Source organism: Gekko japonicus, unplaced genomic scaffold (genome assembly GCF_001447785.1).
Source record: "Gekko japonicus isolate JY-2015 unplaced genomic scaffold, Gekko_japonicus_V1.1 scaffold320, whole genome shotgun sequence".
Taxonomy (NCBI): domain Eukaryota; kingdom Metazoa; phylum Chordata; class Lepidosauria; order Squamata; family Gekkonidae; genus Gekko; species Gekko japonicus.
The window spans coordinates 334,891-350,362 of NW_015168660.1; the positions used below are offsets into that span (position 1 = coordinate 334,891).

The following is a 15,472-nucleotide window of genomic DNA, read 5'->3' on the forward strand; positions in this document are numbered from 1 at the left end:
AGGCTAAGTGATCAATTTGTCTGATTTTGTACCAGGCAAGTTACTCCATATGAAAGCCATTACCGTAGCATATGAGTTCTCCACATTCTATGTGGAACATGCCCAAAGGGAATGGCACTTCAGGCCCTGAGCATGTTTAGAGTTCAGTATAATCAGGACTACAGATGGAAAATGACAACTGTCTCCTCAACAGGGAAATTATATACACATTTTAGAACAGGCTACTACCACAGGGCCTGGCTTTAGAGGTTTCTAAAGCATGTTGTATTCCAGAAAATATATTTTCCCCATTTAGATACCAAACAAGTATGTAATTTCATTATTGCTCTATTTGCCAGCCACAAACATACTGAGAACGTAATATCCACTATGAAAACTGTGAAGATCAGTTCTCTATTAAGATACTGATTTGCCATCTGAACACAAAAATATAGGGGTGGCAGCATTCGGTAATGCTATCCATCTTTCTGAAAGGCTGATTCTAATCACACTTACTTTAAAAACCCATTTATCAGTGGTTCAACAGGCCTCACAGAAGAAGAAGAAGAATAAAGAAGAAGAAGAAGAAGAAGAGGAGATTGGATTTATACCCCGCCCTTCACTTGGAGCCTCAGAGCGGCTTACAAGCTCCTTTCCCTCCCCCTCCCCACAACAGACACCCTGTGAGGTGGGTGGGGCTGAGAGAACTCTGACAAAAACTGCTCTTTCAGGAACAGCTGTGCCAGAGCTTGTGACTGACCCAAGGTCACATCAGCAGGTGTAAGTGAAGGAGTGGGGAATCAAACCCAGCTCTCCCAGATTAGAGTCTGTGCACTTAACCACTACACCAAACTGGCTCACAGCAGTAGTTTGAGAGCCACCACAAGACTTAAGAATAGGGCTTGGGTCCAGTCAACCATTTCCATAGGTAGAAGCATTTCTGCCAGTAGACCACGACTTTCCCACTTCCCTCCTCTGGTGTCAGTCCAGCTGCCCCACAACTCCTTTCCCTAGGGAACAGCATTTCAGGGGCATCCCGCATTGAATTTCCCAGGAGAAAATGGCTGCTTTGGAGGGTGGACTCTATGGCATTATACCTTGTTCAGGTTCCTCCCCTCTCCAAACCCTAGCCTTCTCCAGGTTCCACCCCAAATCTCTGGGAACTTTCCAAGAGAGAGTTGAGCAACCCTAGGGGGAAGGAAGGAAGTCACACTCTGTGGGGTGGGAAATCTTCAGCCCCCAGAAACACTAGTCTGGATCCAAGCCTAGGATTCCTGCTGCACAGCATGACAGTTACCAGGAAGTAGAATGCTGAGTGAACTCTGTCAAGCAAGAACTTCAGCCTTTGTCTCAACATTTCATACTGGGCTTCAGAAACGACTAACTTGGAACAAAGCCGCCAGAGTATTAACTGGACCATGAAGCTGGGAGCATATTCACTTCAAATTTGCCTCCACCACAAATTGGAGGTTGAAAAGAAACAAACAACCGTTATGTATTGTGCCACAAAAGTCTCCAAAGACTAGAAATTTCTTTTCCCAGTATTCTGTTTACTGGATGCAATTCAAACGCCATCAACACCAACGGATCATTCATATCATCTCGTTTCGTGTACAACTTTGTCAAAGTGAATAGCGTTGAAATACAAAATTAATCCATTTAACAAACTCTCTGGTAGTATAGAATAGATTCTTTTGAACTATGGTGCTGGAGAAGACTCTTGAGAGTCCCTTGGACTGCAAGAAGATCAAATCAGTCAATCCTAAAAGAAATCAACCCTGACTGCAACGAACATGAAGTTGAGCAAACTTCAGAGGATGGTGGAAGACAGGAGGGCCTGGCGTGATCTGGTTCATGGGGTCGCGAAGAGTCGGACACGACTGTGCGACTGAACAACAACAACAACAACTGGTAGTATCTCATAGTGACACCCATCAAATCATGTGGATTTGATGAGTGTCACTATGAGATACTACCAGAGAGGCCTTCCGATGGGACTGCCCTCTCACGCTTAATCTCCAGACTATTAACATACATAAGAGAAGCCAATGTTGGATCAGGCCAATGGCCCATCCAGTCCAACACTCTGTCACACAGTGGCCAAAAATACCAGGTGCCATCAGGAGGTCCACCAGTGGGGCCAGGACATTAGAAGCCCTCCCACTGTCGGAAGAAAGGTCTAGAGCTGGAAATGATGTTGCACAATGCGTGACATCATGTCCGACTGAAAATCCGGATATGATGCAAGCACACTGAACAACACTGGCCATGACAGCCACACAGTTGCCTGAAGGACTTACATCATATCCAGGCTTTCAGGTGGACATGACATCATGTATTGCACAATGTCATTTCTGCATGTGGACCCACCCCTAAAGCTCCTTAGGATGCCGGCCAGCAGCCTAGCATTCCTCGCTCCAACCCACGATTAAGGCTTAGTCCTTACTAAGATGGTAAGCCTGGGCGTAGAGCGCACCAATGCAGATTATGGGTGAGGGCTAGGCTTGCCATCTGCCCACTGGGGCAGGAGATACCCCATCGCCAGATCCTGTTGCCTGCCAGAACTCGGAGACTGCTGTGAGGGAAAAACCACCGTGGGGGGATGGCATAACATCACTTCTGGGGGAAACTCGGAAGTGACGTCACACCGCTCTAGAAAAATCTATGGTAAAATCATTTCTGGCAATGTCTGGAATGGTGTTGATGTCACATTCAGGTTTTGCCCAGAAATGACTTCATGCTGTTGCCTCCCCACCTCCCCCATGTCCCCAGTTCCTTGGACTCCTGCTGGTTTCCAAAAGCTGGCTAGCAACCCTGATGAGGGCTCACGTGACAAAATGCTGCCCCATGAAAAACACATTGCTCCTGCACAAAGGCTGCATGCACATATCAGTGGATATTTTGCTGTAGCAATCACGAACAGCTGGATTGTCTGGCCCACACCAGGAAAGTCCCACTGAAGAAGACTACTATAGCACAATATCCAGTTAAGTGAGGGTGCAGTCACATAAAACTAGCATTCCAGGAAGAGGATCGTACTCCTTGACATCTCGTATTCTATGTGGAGGACTTTTTTTTTTAATAGGGAGGAATGTTTTATCAAGAAAACCTGCACCTACAGTCCAAAGTAATACATTCCAGACATCAGTTTATCATCTCATTCAGAACTAGGCCAAGTTCTGACTGTCACCTTTAAATATCTAAAGTTACTAGAATTCCAGAGGTCTCTTTAACTTCAGCCACAAAATATATGGTCAGGGTCCGGCCTACCTAAGGGGCCGCTTTTCCCCGCATGTTCCCCCAAGGGCACTACAGTCGGGGAGCCAAAACCTCCTGGATATTCCAGGCCCCAAGACCATCAAACTTGCTGTGACCAGGGCTAGGGCGTTTTCGGTGGTGGCTCCTACCTGGTGGAATGAGCTCCCAGAAGAGATCCGGGCCCTGCGGGACCTTGTACAGTTCCGCAGGGCCTGTAAAACAGAGCTCTTCCGGCAGGCTTTTGAGTAGGAGCCCCCGCCACCATTATTCCATCAACGCCTTTCCATCACCGCACTCTACCACTGTGGGTGCAGATATCATCTGGGGTGCGGGTCGTCCCAGCGGATGACAGGGTTGTGGGGACATATATCGCTGTTGTGGTTCAGTTATAACATCTTTAGAACACCACCTTGGTTGTATGATTCAGAGTTGAGTATTGGAGCGCCGATTTTATTTTTACCATTTTTACTTAACTGTAGTACTCTGTATTATTGTATTTTATATTGTTTTGTTGTTATAATCTGGCATTTTATGCCCTTGTTAGCCGCCCTGAGCCTTCGGGGAGGGCGGGATATAAATCCAAGGAATAAATAAATAAATAAGAATTTAAGACATGTGGGAAGGCCAATATTTTGCCTCTACTCTTTTCTTAAGTAAACTCTGACAGTTGTGGAGGAGTCTGAAGTCTTTGGCAAGCTCCTTTGAGATGACAGGTAGACACCACAACCATGTGCCTCCTCAGAATCGTGTCTACCACGGCCAGATTTTTTAAAAATTATATTTCTAGCCAAACCTTTCCTCCAAGGAGCTAATGGAAGCAAAGATAGGGAGATGCTATTTCTTTCCTGTCTAAGAACCTTGTGAAGTAGGCTAAACCAAGAGTCCCAATGGGGTAAAAATTCTCCTCTGCATGCAACGGGTTACCAAAGTTTGGATGTATATGTTGTGTTGTTCTGTTTATGTTTAATGTACCACCGTTTTGAAAATAATAAAATTTATTTGAAAAAAACTCCTCTGTCTCTTCCTGATGTTTCTAGCCCCAGTGCTGAGTTTATGACTGAAAAATGGGTTTGGAACTGCTAGTGGAGGTAAACACTTGGGGGGGGGGGAGTAAACTGAGTAGAGGAAGCAGAGAGAGAAGGAATCCAACATGTTCCTCCTCTCGACTGCTTCTTTATTATGAAAATAATTCATTATAAATCCTGTTTTTCAGGGTAGAACGAGCAGCCAGACTTCGAAGAAACACAGTGAAGGAGCAGTAGAACATGTAGCTCCACCCTCATCTTTCCCAAACTCACCGAAACAGAGTTGTTGGCCAAGATATTACAGCCAACAAAGAAACAGACAAATAAAAATTACTTCATTTATACCTCACCTTTCTCCTCGACGGGAACCAAAAGCAACTTACACTGTTCTCCTCTCTGCCATTTTATCCTTACAACAACCCTGTGAGGCATGTTAAGCTGAGAGCATGTGATTGGCCCAAGGTCACCCAGCAAGTTTCCATGGCAGATTAGGGATTCAAACCCAGGTCTCACAAATCTGAGTCTGAAACTCTAACCACTACACCACACAAAATGAGATCAACAGAACTACAACCTTTACTAAAGTGATTAAAAAGATGACACCAATGTGAAAAATCGTCTTTTGGTATATGTTTCAGCAGAAGCCGAACCCCACGTAGAAGCCACCTCCGCAAACCTGGAAAAGTTTGGCCACCTCTGCAAACCTCCAGTAAGCACAAAAACCAAAGGGACATAGAGAAAAGTCATAGCGAGTTGTTGGTGATTAAGAACCCAGGAAGGAATGAGAGGGAAATGTACAAGACAATAGTTTCAGCAGAACTAACACAACCAACCTCAGGAACTTTGAGTGTATTTGTACTCCACCAGGCAACTGTCTAAAAAACAAAACAGATAATGGGACTGCCACCTCATGACCACCCCATAAAATCAGACTTCTTCATGAGCAGGAATTTAGATCAGGAAATGTTAATTCAAGTAATACAAAAATAAGAAAGGCCATAATATTTATAGAGGAAAACTTTGCCAACAGGTTATTTGCACAAAGTACATAAGGCAATGCACTCTCAAAGCTTTCAAATTAATATGTTCTCGAAGGCTTTCATGGCCGGAGTTCATTAGTTGCTGTAGATTTTCCGGGTTGTGTGGCCATGGTCTTGGCATTGTAGAACCTGACGTTTCGCCAGTAGCTGTGACTGGCATCCTCAGTGGTATAACACGGAAAGATGGAGTACTCTCTGTGAGAGAGTTTGTGGCTACCTGTTAAATATGAACTGAGGTGGCCAGTATAGGCTTGCTCATACAAAACGGATGAAATGGCCTTGAGCCCTGCAGTTTAAGGTAGTGGCTAAAAGTGTGGACTCTAATCTGGGAGAACAGGGTTTGATTCCCCACTCCTCCACTTGCACCTGGCTGGATGACCTTGGGCAAGCCATAGTTCTGACAAGAGCTGTCCTTGGAAGGGCAATTCTTGAAAGACCTCTCTCAGCCCTGCCTACCTCACAGGGTGTCTGTTGTGGGGAGCAGGAGGGAAAGGAGTTTGTAAGCCGCTCTGAGACTCCAAGTGAAGGGCGGGGTATAAATCCAATCTCTTCTTCTTCTTAACACACGCCACAAGGGAAGAGGGGGAAGCAAAGTGCTCAGATCTTTTGGGGGGGGTGGGGACTTGGGAGGAAATTCCCTCTTGCTGCCAGTGTCAGACCCTAAGCAGAACCAGTTTATCGAACCTCCCCCCCCCAAAAAAAAGCCACTGTGTTGCAGGAATATTGCAAAAGCCAGTTTTCCCGCAACTGTTGCAAGATTACACCTATGCCAAGGGATTTAAAGGTTTGCAAAGGTATGTTAAACTTGCTTTAAGGCACCTTGGAATCTGCAGGCCAGCCAGAGAAATTCGGCCTAAGACCATACAACCCCCAACTCAGCACCAGTCATTGCTCTTCTTGCTTTGGGCGCCCCATCACTGTAAGGATGCGATCCCAGTCAGCTGGGGTCATTTTGTAGAAAAAGAGGTGCAGGAGCTCATTAGCATAACATTAGCATAACTTGTTTGCATATGCCACACCCCCTGATATCACTGAAAGTGTGTCAGAAGGCAACACCCACCGCTCAGCCTCCACTGGACTGTTTTGGATTGCTAGCTATGGGGGGGGGGAACACGCAGATCTGCCCTCACAGAGGAGGGAGAGCTTGTACCTGAAGATGTGGGGGGGAGCTCTGCAACTTACCTGGTTGCTTCTTGCTCCTTGTGGCCCAACTGAGGGCTGTTGGGAGCAGGGGGCGGCGCTTGCTGCATGTCCCCCTGGGCTCCTTACTGCTGGAGCGCCGCTCCTGTGCACTCCCGCAGGAAATGACCCCTGCCAGTCAGATATCACACTTAGGGAGACCAGTCACTGCACAGGGGGGACGCAGAGCCCCTGCTGACTTACTGACTGAGGACCACAGCTCAACAGTGAATACCTCTCAAGCAGAAGATCTACAATTCAAACCTCAGCATCTTCCAAAAAACAGGCCAAAGGAAGATTTTTTTTTTAAATTGGTAGAGCCGAGTGGTTGCCTTGCATCAAGAGAAGTTCCAGACATGACTGGTTTCCACAATAAAAGAGAGAGAAAGTTAAACTAAGTGTTTCATTGCCTTAAAAGTAGAGCAGGCAAGTAATTTAACAAATGGGAGCTAACAATAAAACACAAGAGTTCTGTGGAATGAGAAGAGACTGGGAGGGGGGGCACTCAAGCAATTACATTTTCTGAGTAATGTCAAGATGTGTAAACAGTATTTCTAAGAGTGTGGTTTCTGAGCCAATTCCTGGTTGGGTCAATTAACCCAACTCCTCCACAAAGGAAAGAGGCTCACAGAATAATATGTATGCAAGTGCCATCAAGCCACATCCAACTCATGATGACCCCAGCAAGGGGCCTTCAAGGCAAATGAGAAGCAGAGGTGGTTTCCCACTAATTTCCTCTGCAGAGTCTTCCGTGGTGATCTCCCTTCCAAGTACCAATCCTGCTTAGCTCCCGAGATCTGACGTGATCGGGCTATACCACGCTGCCTCCCCAATCCCTACAAAAAAGGAAGTATTCCTTAATCTAGTTTTTCTCCTTATGAAGAGTTAATTTATTTATTTGTTCAATTTTCAACTGCAGGGGGATAGCTGTTTGCAACAGTGCTTCACCCCCTTACTATATTTTCAGTGATAGGCAGTCAGCTTTCCTGAGATGGAGTTCACTGGGTGAGGACGATGGACCCAACCTGTGAGTTCTGTCAAAGACGTACACAGCTTGCATGTTCTCCTCTAGTACCGCAAATGCTTGTACTGCAGTGCGCCTGCAGAAGAAGCTTCAGCCACACTCGCCCCTACGCTGAAAGCCAGTTTGGTGTAGTGGGAAAGTGTGCAAACTCTAATCTGGGAGAACCGGGTTTGATTCCCCACTCCTCCACTTGCACCTGCTGGATGACCTTGGGTAAACCATAGTTCCGACAAGAGCTGTCCTTGTAAGGGCAGTTTATGTCAGAGCTCTCTCACCCCCATCTACCTCACAGGGTGTCTGTTGTGGGGAGGGGAAAGGGAAAGGAGCTTGTAAGCCGCTCTGAGACTCCCTTGGGTAGTGAAGGGCGGGGTATAAATCCAATCTCCTCCTCCTCCTCCTCCTCCTCCTCCTCCTCTTCTTCTTCTTCTTCTTCTTCTTCTTCTTCTTCTTCTTCTTCTTCTTCTTCTGCCGGTTCCATGTTTTTTGGGGTCGGGCCCCCCCTCTTCCTCTGACCCCCACTAGAACTCCCACTCGGGCCTTCCTTCCAGCCCACCCACATCCCCAGCTGCTTGTGTTTCCTTCCTTCCCTGCCCATTTGCCAGCCTTCCTACTGACCATACGTCCTTTCCCTGGTGGCGCATGCAGGCAGGGGGCAGAGTCCTGAGCCTGCCACTCGTGCCACCCTTCCTTCCCTGGGAGCGTGTAGTTTGGGAGCTCCGCTGCCGTTGGCCCTGCCAGAAACCCTGGGCCTCGGCAGCTGCCACACCTCAGGGCATGCTCAAGCTGGCCCTGCCTGCACTGTTACCCCAAAGGTCCAGAGCTCTCTCACCAGGGGGGAGCTACTCGGCCCACTACAGAGGGCCAGTGGACCAAACAGATACCTGCTCTTAGAGAGGGGGGGCACCCATCTCTTGCGGTGTAGTGGCGGCGTGAACAGTGAGCGGCGGCGGCGGAGAAACATGGCGGCGGCTGGCGAGGCAAAGCGAGTGAGAGGAGGCTGGGCCGGCAAAAGCACGGAGGCGGGGCGCCGCAGCAGGCCGGAGCCTACTGGGCAGAGGCTGGCAGCGAGCATGCGCGGACGTGTGCTCGGCCCAAGCCCGAAGGAGTTGCAACAGCCAGGAAGTCGCAACAACAATCAAAGACCAGCGCCAGGAGGACGTCGTCGGTTGAGCTCCCACAGACAACAACGACTCGCTACAGGGTGCCTGGTAGGCTAGTCACTCTCCCCCTTGTATGTATGTGGCCCTAGGTTAGGATTGGCTTGTGTTGTATAATGTAATGTGAAACGCTCAGAGCCCTCAGTATACAAATGGAATGTAATAAATAAATAAATAATAAATATTCATGGAGTCATTTCTGTTTGGGATAACAGTGCTGAGTGGGTGGGGCTGAAGCTCCTTCTGACCCCACGTCACAATTCGATCTGAGTGGGAACAAGATCCAAGACAACAGAGGAGAACACACAAATCGTGTATCACAGTCACACAGTTCACAGTTTGGGTCTGTTGTCCCCACTCACTGAATTCTATCTCATGGAGATCCACCTTGGGTAATTACTCTCTTGTACTACCCGCACCTTGGCGTTTAGTCATGCTAGCCACATGACCACGGACAGCGCTGGCTCTTCGGCTTGGAAACAGAGATGAGCACCGCCCCCTAGAGTCAGATTTGACTGGCTTTCGAGCAAGGGAAACCTTTACCTTTACTTTTAACTACCTGTGAACACATACTGCTGAGACATATACACCAGAACTGTTATCCAAGCCAGCTTAGTGTAGTGGTTAAGAGCGCAGACTCTAATCTGGGAGAACCAGGTTTGATTTCCACTCCTCCACATGCAGCCAGCTAGGTGACCTCGGGTCAGTCACAGTTCTCTCGGAGCTGTTCTCTCAAGAGCAGTTCTCAAAACAGCTCTCTCAGCCCCACCTAAATCACAGGAAGTCTGTTGTGGTTAGGGGGAGGGGAAGGAGATTGTAAGCCACTCTGAAACCCTGAGTGAAGGGCAGGGTATAAATCCAATCTCTTTTTCTTCCTCTTCCTTCTTTTCTGCAGGTGAATCTGTTTGCAGAAACTACTCTCATCTCAACATACATATATATATATATATATATATATATGTGAGCATAACCTGAAGCTGACTTATACCAAATTGGACCAATACTCCATCTAGCAAAAACAGGCAGCAACTCTCTAGAGTCTCATGGAGAGGAAAATCATTCCCGACAACTGCTTTAATGGAAACTTGCAGGGTCAGAGCATGGGAACTGACCCTACTACTGAGCCACACAGCCCCTCACCTTTGTTTATATTTTATTTATGTATATTTACATTTATATCCCGCCCTCCCCTCCATGTAACTCTTCTATACATAAGCAACGTTTTCACCCAGGAATCAGCCCCAGGTCTTGTTCAAGAATTGCACCCACAGATCAGAGGTACTCCCAAGTCACCTACAGAGATGCACTGATCTATTTAAATAATTTTTGGCATCCACCTGTCTCTTTGTATCAGAGCCTTCACAGAAAAGCCAGGAACCTGACTGGTTAGATACCAACCCCCTTACTCTACCAAATGGAGAAGAGGACCACAGACAATGGAAGCCAGGATACGGCCATCGCAGACAATAGTCATCCTGCTCTTGGAATCCAGTGACTTCCAGAGAAACACTCCTGCACCATCACCTCTTAAACAGCTGCAAGGTCTACCATGCTCCACATGGACAAACACATAAACTTGCATTATAGTGCGTTAGACGAGTGGTCTATCAACATCAGTACCGTCTACTCTGACTGGCTGCAGCTCTCCGGGGTCTTGGGTAGTGTGTGACCTACCACCGCAGTCTTTTAGCTGGTGATGCTGGGGACACCAAATCTGAGACCTTCTGCCGGCAAAGCAGATGCTCTACCACTGTGCCAGAGCCCAGTCCCTCTATATTGACAATTCACTGTTTAGGGAAGCCAGGTCACCCTTTTACACTTACAGGTTTGTCCCCCTGCCGGCCTGTTTCTCATTCTGCGCCAAGTATTTGCATCCCTTCTAGGCACTTGGGGGTGGGAGGGACCAGAACTTCTCAACCGTGAGATTCGGGCTCCCAACATCTTGTTAACAACTGTCAGGAGCAATGTGCCAAGGCACTCAAGGGTCCATTAACAACACCCATCAGGAATGGCTAGCAATCCTTGTACTAAAACGGCACATTCTCTATTCCAGTATAACTGTGCGTGGGGTCTCCTGGACTGATAAAGAGATCCTTGTGGGACTCAGAAGCTTGTACGTCTGAAGCAGCAACAGGCCTGGGTCGCTAAGAGCGAACGTGGTTGTCACTCATTAGTCTATGAAAATATACAGAAGTTGCAGATCTACACACACCAGGCTGACAGCTTCAAAGTCCATTATGTAATCTTTAGGAAGACACTTCCCTTGCAGAGGGAGCAAAGAATTCCCTTTCACCATTTCTTTTTAAACTTTGAGCATATTTGCATATAAACAAAACAGTCAGTAGACACACCTGCCAGGAAAAGTCATTCTAAGGACCTGTTAAAAAAACAGGTGTTCTTTAAAGCAGAGAATTTCCGTTTCCAGCCACTCAATAACTAGATCACCATATTATTTATTTTAAAAGGGGGGGGGGAAGTATCAGGAACTCAGCGTTCTGTCACACACACACACTCGCATTCGCAGCGACCAAGCAGCAATTTTGACAGCTTTTCCTCTTGTCGGCCGCTCCATGTTAGTTGGAAAACAAGTCGCAAGAAACAAAATGACGCTCAGGCAAAAAGGGAATGAAGTGTGAAGTTTACTAACCTTGTGCCCCCAGGGAAGAAGCCGCCCCATGATCCTTTTATTTTATTTTACCAATCCACTCTTTTCGGTGTGAAATTAAATATCCACACTAAGGCTCCAGCGGAGAAAACTAACAGAGGGATTCTTTATAGTCCGGAAAGGCAAGCGGTGCCTTGCTAAGTGCTTCAGCTCAAGTCTATGAGCTGCCTCCAGAGAGGCAGTTTAAGGGAGAGAATCCAGCCCCCGAGAGAGCTTTCCAGCCTACGAAGCAGAGCTAATAGAAGGGAAAACCACTCCCTCTGTGTGAAGCAGAGCGCTTGAACGCAAAGGGAAAGCAGAAAGGGGGAGAAAGCCACGGAAGTCAGGAGTGAGACTCTTCATGTTTTGATGCTGCAGCCAGGTCTTCATTGGAACCAAGAAAAGACAGGCGAGGGGGCAGGTAAACGTCAACAGGTTTAATTTTTAACTGCACTCATAGCCCAGTTTATCCCTGAAATTCAGGGCAAGACCAGACGGCAAAGGATTAATATGCAGACATTGCCACTCAGTTCCCTAACAAGCGTATGGAGGAAGAAAGAGATCACTAATATTCCACTGTGGGTCAGTGCTGAACTAGACTCCAATCTTGTGCAGCAAATTTGGTCTAAATTTAGTTCAGAGAGTTTAAAGAGAAGGGTTTATAGCCTGAGCAGCCTTAGTAAGGTGCTTTTTCAAAAATCAGGAAACCATGACACTTTGATACGACTGTACTGTACGAACAGCTGGAGAAAACTGAAAACAGGATATTATATGTCTGACAGGCATATCAGACTACACTATAAATGGAAGCTAATCAACATACCTATATATTCTGCCCTCAAGTTGCAGTCAACTTATGGTGCATCCTTCATAGGTTTTCAAGGCCAGCAAGTTGCAGTCAACTTATGGTGACTCCATACGGTTTTCAAGGCAAAGGACATTCAGAGGTGGTTTGCCACTTCCTGCCTCTGCATAAAAAAAAGGTAAAGGTTTCCCTTGCTCGAAAGCTAGTTGAATCTGACTCTAGGGGGCGGTGCTCATCTCAGTTTCCAAGCTGAAGAGCCAGCGCTGTCTGAAGACGTTTCCGTGGTCATGTGGCCGGCATGACTAAACACCAAGGCGCACGGAACGCTGTTACCTTCCCACCGCAGTGGTACCTATTTATCTACTTGCAATTTCTTGCTTTCGAACTGCTCAGTTGGCAGGAGCTGGGTCCAGAGACGGGAGCTCACTCGAGCACGCAGCACTAGGGTCTCGAACTGCCAAACTACAGACCTTCCAGTTTGGCAGCTCATCGTCTTAACCTCTGAGCCACCGCAGCCACTGCATAGCAACTCTAATATTCCTTGGAGGTCTCCCATCCAATTACATACCAGGGCCGACCCTGCTTAGCTTCTGAGATCTGATGAGATCGGGCTAGCCTGAGCTATCCAGGCCAGGGCACCTTCAATACAGGGTTGCCAATTCCATGTTGAGAAAACCCTTGGAGATTTGGGGGTGGAGCCTGGGGAGGGCAGCGGAGAGACCAGCTGTCATTCTGGGAGATCTCTAGGCCCCACCTGGAGGGTGGCAACCCTACTTCAGTAAAATGCAAGATGTACCGCTTCCTTTTTATGTATCACCTTCAATAACCTTGGAGTTGAAGGAAGCTGGGATTTGCCATAGTAACCCCGAACGTTGGCCTGAAAAAAAGGCAAGGCATGCAACAGAACAAAGAGGGGAGATTTGCAGCAAGTGACGGACGTCTGCATGTTTTCAGAGTGTCTTAAGCCGCACAGAAATACATTTGCCAGTTGTCACCTTCTAGCGCATGCTGCGGACCACAATGCTTCATCCTGAACCCTACTGTGGTATCCAAAATTGCCTTTTACACGGCAATCTCACCCCCCCTCTGTGTGTACTTTTCACATTCTACCCTCAGAACAATGTTCTGACGCAGCTTAGGCGAAGGGACTCTCACTAGCCCAAGGGCGCCCAGTGAGTTGCATGGCTGACTGGGAGTTTGAACTGGGATCTCCCCAGTCCTTGTCGGATACAATAACTACTACACCATGCTGGCTTGGATCTGACAAAGCATTTCCATGAAGGACATGATTTCTGCCCACCGTGCACGTTTTCATCTCTCCCTTCCTGGTGTAGCTCAGGATTCCCCCAAATGCTGGGGGGGGGGGGGCTGGCTGTCCTCCTAGGACAGTGGTGGCGAACCTATGGCACGGGCGCCAGAGGTGGCACTCAGAGCCCTCTCTGTGGGCACACGTGCCATCGCCCCAGCCAGGCCCAGACCACCATTAAAGTGTCGAATTCTCTGCCAAATAATTTTAAGTAAATGAAAGCATTTGGGATTGCTTTCCTTACTATGTTTGGATCATCTTAAGTTAATGTATGAGTTGTTTTTTCTAAAGCAAAACCTCAGTATTCAGGTTAAATTGCCGTGTTGGCACTTTGCGATAAATAAGTGGGTTTTGGGACGCAGTTTGGGCACTCGGTCTCTAAAAGGTTTGCCATCACTGTCCTAGGAGCAGCATTTCAAGGAGCTTTTTGAGCAGCAGTGGGAGGCAGAAGGGAAGTCATGCTTTGAGAGCAGAAGCACTCCATGGAAACGCTCCGTCAGATCTAAACCAACTGACTTTCACACCTTTTGTTTTAATCCTACTGATGAAATTACATGCAATTAATTCATTTAGTTTTAACACTGGAAGCTTTAAGCCTTTCCAAAACTGCAGCCATCAATTAAATATAGAATCATGCAGACTGAGAGTTGCAAGATAATCCCTATTACTGAAAGAGGAGGAATTCTGGAGGTGCAATAAATGGACAACAATCATTACTCTAGGTTTTCCTTAGTAAAATGAATCTGTACCCTTCCCCCCCCCCCCGAAGTATGTAGCAAGCTACCTTAAACCTGTGGAAAACCTGTGTCAGATACTGGTAAGTCTTCTTTTTTCCAATCACAAAACATGCTGAAAAATCAAAGCAACTGTGATTTTCTCAACAAATAAGAAACTGCAACTCCAACAACAAAGGAAGGCAAATGTCCAGGGCATTTTAGGGATTCAATCTTGTGGGCATTTATCTGGGAGCAAGCCCTATTGACCACAAGGTTGCCAGCTTCCAGGTGGAGCCTGAAGATCTCCCAGAATTACAACTGATCTCCAGAGCACAGAGATCAGTTCCCCTGGAGAAAATAGCTGCTTTCAAGGGTGGACTCTACGTCATGATACCCTGCTCTCCTCAGGCTCAATCCCAAACCAAATCCCAATCACTGTTACATACTGATGCCACATTGTCCCTGATAAGGCAATTTTACTTGTAGTTTCAGGACCCAAACTGGAAGGTACATATTGGTACTATTACTATTTCCAGTATATGCAACTGCTTCTGACACAAGGCCAGATACAATGGTGGCCCCACAAACAAAAATCTTTTCTTGTGTCATTCAATCCCAGATTGGTACATTCCATTTTTGGTTCTATATCCATTGTTTACTGCCTTACAAGTGTAACAGGGACTCTGTTGCATGGTGTATTCTGTAGTATTTGACCTCTGAAGAAGGCTCTTGTGAGCCGAAAGGTGTCATGTCATACACTGTTCTTTTTTTGTGCCTTTGTCACTTTGAACATTTTGTCTATACCTATTGATGTTTTTAGGAGCAGCGGTGGCTCAAGTGGTTAAGATGCTGAACTGCAGGCTGTGGAAGATCGGTCGTTCAGCAGTTCGAGACCCGGGTGCTGCATGATGGAGTGAGCTCCCGTCTCTAGTTCCAGCTCCTGCCAACCTAGCAGTTCAAAAGCAAGAAATTGCAAGTAGATAAATAGGTACCACTTCGGTGGGAAGGTAACAGCGTTCCGTGCGACTTGGTGTTTAGTCATGCCGGCCACATGACCACGGAAACATCTTCGGACAGCGCTGGCTCTTCGGCTTTGAAATGGAGATGAGCACTGCAACCCTAGAGTCGGACTCGACTGGCTTTCGAGCAAGGGAAACCTTTACCTTTACTATTGATGTTTTTAACTTTTGGCCCTTAAGTAGTTTTCTAAACTTCTTTTGGAGGTCAATCCAAAATCTCCAGGAGTTTCCCTAACTGGAGTTGGCAACCCTAATTGAACAGCACAGCACTTCTTTCTAAGAAAACACCATAGTATTAGGCAGCACCAGCAGAGAAATAC

General features: G+C 47.1%; 1 protein-coding gene across 1 annotated transcript in view; it reads right to left on the reverse strand.

Annotated features, from left to right (window-relative positions):
- The window catches only part of PLD1 (phospholipase D1), a 183,561-nt gene extending 172,095 nt beyond the window's left edge, over positions 1 to 11,466 (reverse strand). Inside the window, exon 1 of the mRNA XM_015415255.1 lies at positions 11,310 to 11,466. The gene's annotated coding sequence lies outside the window, so the exon portion shown is untranslated. The remainder of the gene's footprint in view (positions 1 to 11,309) is intronic.
- Positions 11,467 to 15,472: the final 4,006 nt, after the last annotated feature.